The sequence below is a fragment of the Lycium barbarum genome, chromosome 3 (assembly GCF_019175385.1).
Source record: "Lycium barbarum isolate Lr01 chromosome 3, ASM1917538v2, whole genome shotgun sequence".
In the NCBI taxonomy this organism is placed as follows: Eukaryota; Viridiplantae; Streptophyta; class Magnoliopsida; order Solanales; family Solanaceae; genus Lycium; species Lycium barbarum.
The window spans coordinates 76,567,893-76,575,026 of NC_083339.1; positions in this window are offsets into that span (position 1 = coordinate 76,567,893).

The following is a 7,134-nucleotide window of genomic DNA, read 5'->3' on the forward strand; positions in this document are numbered from 1 at the left end:
GAAATTCGTACGTGGAAATGGGAAGAAATTAACATTGATTTTGTGGTAGGATTACCCCGTTTGCGAGGGAAGTATGATTCTATATGGGTGATCGTGGATAGACTCACAAAAGCAGCTCATTTTCTCCCCGTTAGAACCATATATTCAGCGGAAGATTATGCTAAATTGTATCTCGAGGAGTTTGTACGACTTCACGGTATTCCTTTGGCCATTATCACAGACAGAGGGGCACAGTTCACAACCAAGTTCTGGAAGTCCTTCCAAGAAGGTCTAGGTACCCAGGTTAAGCTCAGCACAGCGTTCCATCCGCAGACCGACGAAAAAGCCGAGCGTTCAGACCTTGGAAGATATGCTACGAGCGTGTGTGCTGGACTTTGGTGGTAGTTGGGATGAGCATTTTCCTCTTATTGAATTTGCCTATAATAACAGCTATCATTCTAGTATTCAAATGGCTCCATACGAGGCCTTATATGGAAGAAAATGCAGATCTCCAATTGGATGGTTTGAAACCGGAGAAGTACAATTGATAGGCCCCGACTTGATCCAACAAGCAGTTGAAAAGGTTAAAGTGATTCGAGACCGACTGTTAATAGCTCAAAGTCGCCAAAAGTCTTATGCAAATAATCGCCGACGAGACTTGGAATTTCAAGTGGGCAATTGGGTGTTCCTGAAGGTATCGCCGATGAAGGGAGTGATGAGATTCGGCAAGAAGGGAAAGCTAAGTCCCAGATATATCTGACCCTACTAGATCATTCGCAAGGTGAGTCGAGTAGCCTATGAATTGGACTTGCCTTCAGAGCTCGAATCCGTGCATCCAGTATTCCATGATTCGATGCTCCGCAAGTGTATTGGAGACCCAACGAGAATAGTTCTGGTTGATGATGTGCAAGTAACAGAGAATCTAACATACGAGGAAATGCCCATTTCCATTTTGGATAGACAAGTACGAAGGCTTCGGAATAAAGAGGTTGCTTCAGTCAAAGTTCTATGGCGGAACAATAATCGGGAAGAAATGACTTGGGAAGCAGAGGAGAAGATGAAATCTATGTACCCCCATTTGTTCCAATCCCCAGAAGAGATTCAAGATGAGACGTCGATGATGTAAGGTACGTATGTTTTAATTTTATGTTTTTGGTCGTGTGTGGCCATAAATGTGTTGATATTGTGATATAGCCCTGTGAGGCGACGATATTGTGGGTTGTTGTAATGGGAAGGTAGTGTCCAAATTACAAAGGAAACTCTGGCAAAATTTTCCAGGATCCCTGAGTGTCGAACATTCGAGGACGAATGTTCCAAAAGGGGGGAAGAATGTTACACCTCGGAAATTTCTCCGTACTTGTATGATGAGTGGAATGATGAAGAGTTTGAGTGTATGATGTTTTGTTAAGTCGGGAATGGTTAATTATGAATTTTTGGAAATAAGAAAGTCGCGGAAATTTTTTTAGCCCAGTGGTCGTATATGGCACTATATGGCCCGTAAAGTGATTTACGGACCGTATAGTGCAATCGTCCTTCAGCTTGCCAAAAATCTCAAGTTCTGCCAAGTGTTGATAGGGTTAAATACGACCTAGTTTACTGCCCGTAAACTGGTTTACGGTCCGTAAACCAGGTCGTAAACTGCCATGTTCCTCAGCCAAAACTTTCTGTTATTAAAATGATTAAATGCGGCCATGGAGGACGGATCGTAAATCAAAATACGGTCCGTATGTGGTGGTTTACGACCACTGTTCATCCCGACAAGAATTCATTAAAGATCAGATTTTGTGATTTTTAAAGGGGACTTAAGCTCATTTCATTTCATTTTTCATCAAGACAACTCAAGAGACTTCTAGAACTCTCCAAATATTTCCTCCACAAGAATTCAAGAGAATCAAAGGGGATATCAAGACCAACAACACTAATTTCATGAAATCAAGTGTAAGAACACAATAAAGGATCATCTAAGTGAAGAAATTTCAAAGAAGGTGGGACTAGGGTTTTGGCTAACTGAAGTATTTCAACTTAAGGATTGTTCAACCATCATCCAAGGTAAGTTTCATGATTATTCCATGTTGTTTGAAGCATTGGAAAGCTTAGACACTTGAAATGTAGAAGAACATAGAAATGGGTCATTGTTGAGTGAATAGTGACATAAATGAATGATAGTGGAATTGAACTATGAATATTGAAGTGCTGTGAGTACAAATACATTATAAATGATGTTTATGTCATGAAACAAGCATTAAATGCATGAAAATGCAAGGATGAGCTAGAAGTAGAAATAAGGGAAACATTGGAGGAAAACGGTGGATTTTGCCAAATGTACGTAAACGACGATTGTCAATTGTGGTATTGCGAATAATATTATGAACAATGGGAGTTGATATAGAATGTGAGAAAATTAGTATGAGCAAAGGAGACGCTGCCCAACTTTTCCTAGAATTAGCGACGCGTTTTTATAGTTAGTTTACTAATGTTGATACAAATTCTCTTATGAAGGTAACGACGTGATATCGACGGAGAACAAGTGAGCGATATCTTAGCTAAACGACCAAGGTATGTGAGGCTAGTCCTTCTTTCTAATGGCATGAATCTTTTAGCTTGAATCCCTATTCCTTTCATGAGTTCTTACATTCTAAGAAGTTAAAAGCTTATACCTATGAATGTCTATATGAGATAAGTTATACGACATGATGACACTAGAATGATGATGATGTTATTCCTTGCCTACACTCACCTTATGTACTAGTCCTTTTAAGGTGAGGCAGAATGTCCATAATGGTTCTATAATGTAACCGGGGGATCACGACCTTACGTCACCCCGATAGGGTAAAGTTGATCATGAGTTTTATATACGCATTATGATAAGATAATTAATTTATGATAAGCATATTACTACGAGTATTTACGTTAAGCATGTCATGTTTTCATTCACACCGGGCATAGTTGGCCGGGCAGACACCGCTTCGGCGGGCGGCGATACGGATACACCACGACCTATGGGCGTGGGCAGATACCACTAGTGGGCGGCATGAGATGGTACCCCGGACGCGGGAGGCCTGGACGCGGGCTAATATTATTGATTATCACACCATTCCGACATGGACGGGCAGCTTGCATATGATGCATACATGTTATGATGATGAGTATGAGTAAGATAGCATGCATTACTTCATTTATGATTATCAGTCAGATCAAGATGTCTCATGTTGATGTTATCCCCAGATTATTGATGTCTCATTTCATTATGTATGCCCCTCATACTCGATACAATATTCGTACTGACATCCTTTCTTCGGACGCTGTGTTCATGTCCACAGGTAGACAGGGAGGAGAGCTTGGCCCCGGTCCTCAGTAGCTGTCAGCTGATAGATAGCACTCCATTGTTCGGAGGTGCTTATGGCTATTCTTTTGATGTACATTCATATATGCATATGTTGGGCATGACGGAGTCTTGTTCCGTCTATGTATTCATTATGTTAGTAGAGGCTCGTAGATACGCAGTGTGGGTTAGATGGTCTCACAAGATGTTTTCATATGTATGTATATTATTTTGATGGCCGAAAGGCAAATGTATATAATGTATTTATGTTTTGATTAAATATGATTTTCCTACAATTGGTATGTAAAATTGATAAAAAAGTATTAAATGAGCAAGACAAGTAGTAGAGTGAGCGGTGCTCGGTAATTTGCTCCGGGTACCCGTCGCGGCCCCTAGTTGGGTCATGACACCTATGAGGCAAGTTGATATATTTTGATTGTTTCCATCTAAGGCTTGTTGGTTCTGTATACAGGTGGGTAGTACAAGTTACAGAGGAGGTTCTGCCAAAATTTTGTTAAAATTGATTGTGATCAATATATATATATGTATGCTATGATCAGTAAGATACACAAGTGTAAACTGAGGAATGAAAGATTAATAATAGTTGTAAATCAGCTGAAAGGAGGGTTATGAGATGGGTTCAGAATGAGTTTGAGAGTTAGGTTGAAATTACTCGTGGATATAGAAGTGAGTCGAGGGTTAAGTTAAGTTCTATCAGGGATTAGAAGTAAGGTTGATGAACTAAGATTAATGTGATTTGAATAATGTGATAAGATTATGAGAAAAGACTTAAGAGGGGAAGCAATGATAAGAAAGGAGTTATTCGAGAGGTGAGTTAGTATAAAAAAGAGTAAGCTTAAACGAGTAAAGATTGAAACAAGGAAGAGAAAGAAACATGATTACATGTGTCTAAGGAAAGGGAGTAATGTGTCCCTTATAGAAATCAATATAACTGAAAGCATCAATGAGGTTAAGGAAAGTTGAAGCTTGTAGAGGAAAGATAAGTATTGAAAAGGACTTTAGGAATTGTGAAGGGTTGAGTGATATTAATAAGCATAGGAATTGGATACGAGTATTAGTATATGATATAGACATGCATGATTCTCATCTCGTAAGGCACAGGTGCATTGGTATCTTTGATTATCATACTTGCCTCCTGTAATCTTTTATTCAGTTATGATTTTCTTTATTGTATTTCATGCTTTATATACTCAGTACATATTTCGTACTGACCCCCTTTTTTCGGGGAGCTGCGTTTCATGCCCGCAGGTACAGACACTCAGTTTGGCGATCCTCCAACCTAGGACTTCTGCTCAGTTGTTTGGAGAGCTCCATTGTTCCGGAGCCTAGATTATTTTGGTATAGACCTTTGATGTAGACTTATGCATATCCAAGGGTACGGCGGGGCCCTGTCCCGTCATATTTCACTTTTATACTCGTAGAGGTCTGTAGACATATGTGGGTTGTGAGTAGGTTTTGGTCAGCCGTGTCGACATGGTTTGTTTTAGACATTCCCTTATATAGTGGCAGCCTTGTCGGCTTACGTATTGTGTTATGCTGTGATCAGCTGTGACTCCTCAGGAGACAGGATTATGATGATATATGGCATTGTGAATCTATAGTTGCTTTTATAAGTTTCCATTTCGTCCTTAGTTTCAGTTTGACTATATCTAACAGGTTCGTATACGAGTGTCCAGCTCGGGCACTAGTCATGGCCCATGGGGTTGGGTCGTGATACCCAAAAAGATCATGAATGTCATCATATGCAAAACGGTAATAAAGAAAGGTGTCACGCAAAATAACTTTATCTAGGGTGTCCTAAAATGTAGTTTCACTATTAAACTCAAAAGCATGGTCAATCATACTACTACTATTCGGAACACCCAAGGAAGAATTAGCAATTTGCAGATAAGTTTCACCTTCCTTTTGAACACTTCCCCTCCCAATAAGTGGATCACAATTCCTCAAGGGAGGATTTCCATCATAGGGAAGAGAGTTATCATCCCATAGTGGATTTTCAAATACCATGTAGTCACCAAAAGTTGCCACACTTTCAACATTACAAAACATCCCACTAAGTAATTCACTCTCAATAGTCATGCCATCCTCAAATAAAACATTATCCTTTACAAGAGAGTAATCCATGAACAATGATGAGTCAAAGCATGTCATTTAACTCTCAAAAGAACCAATGTCGTCTTTCAATGCATTTTCACTCACATGACTATCTACATGACACACATCACTACTACAAATTGGAGTCTTATCACGTGACACTAAAGTACGATCAAGAGACTCATTTTGATATGAAACAAACAAGGGTGAGATGTCACATTCTTTCAATTGACCAACTATATCAACATCATCACTAACTAGAGGTATATTAAACACATCACAAAGATCCTCAAGTAGTGAATTATCATTACAAGCAAGTTGATCATGTTATACCCCGTATTTTTGTACGTTGGATTATTCGTAAGTTAATTGACGTAAGTCCAAGGACAAGGTTATTTTTGAGATATGAGACAAGGACTTTTTAATCCCGATTTTTAATAAGTGCACGATTTGTTTGTAGATTTCAATTAGTGTAGAAATATTAGTGGAGATTAGGGATTAACTAACCATGATTAGATTATTAAGTGGGGATTTATAATTAATTTAATTAATTAGTGTGCTAAATGGACCCCACTACAACATGGCCCAATCTGATTGGACCATGCCATAGTGGGGCACGTGTCAACATGGTTGAGTGCGTATGTATTACATGTAATGAATCATTAATCACAACTTCGTCTTCACAATTTCTTCAAGCAAAATTCATAAAACAAGCCATGGCAGCTCACAGCCACGGCTAAACTTAAGATTTTGATAGCAAAAAAAAATTAAATCCCAAGGGTGCTTTACGTGTTCAAGGAGGAAGCAATATAAGAATATTGAATTGAGGAAGAAGAAGCGGTGCAATTGGTGCATGTGATTATAGGATCTGTCCTAACTAAATTAAGTTAAGATTTTCTCTTCTTATGGTGTAATTGGAATAGATGATGTTGTAATTGAGATATTTAGTCTTATTAAGTGGAATTGGATGCAAGGAATTGTACACGTTAGTGTTAAGGTTCTGTTTGGACCGTGTTGGGGTTGTTCTAAATTAATAATGGTGGATTAAGTTTTATTAGTGTTGTCATTATTATGGTATTGTATTTGAAGGTAATTTGTTTATGTTGAAGGGCTAGAAATATAGTTATAGATATGTATGGGTGCTGTTGTTCATGATAATATTATACTCTTTTCCATGTGTTTGTGATTTTGCGAAGTAAAGGTCGAAGATTGTATTTCGATGTTGTAGTTTCGATGGACTGTTTTGAGCTTGCTATTGAAACGATATTGAAGTAATTTTCTTGTACATGGATGATAGTTGATGTTGTTGTCGTGTTGTTATTGATATAGTTCATAAATTTGGAAGAAAACAAGTGTATAACGTATCGTATACGAAGCGTATGTTGGTCAGTTGGGTGTATAATATTAGATGTGAACGATTTGAGTGAAAGGGATTAGGAGAGGTTATTGGGTTGTTATCGTTATTGTTGGTGTTGCTGTGCTAATCGGAGATTAATTGGAAGTTCAGGTTAGGCGAGTTATATAGAGGAAATGCTGCCCGATTTCCGTTAAGTTCTTAACTAATCAAAATACTAATCAAGGAGTATAAACTAAGAAGTCATTCCCATAAGTGATTGGTTGTAGATTTATAAGTTTGGGAAGTCGTAGTTTATTTACAATAGTGTTACTCTCATATTAATAGGCTAAAGGGGTGACGAAGCAAGCTTGGTTACGGTTGA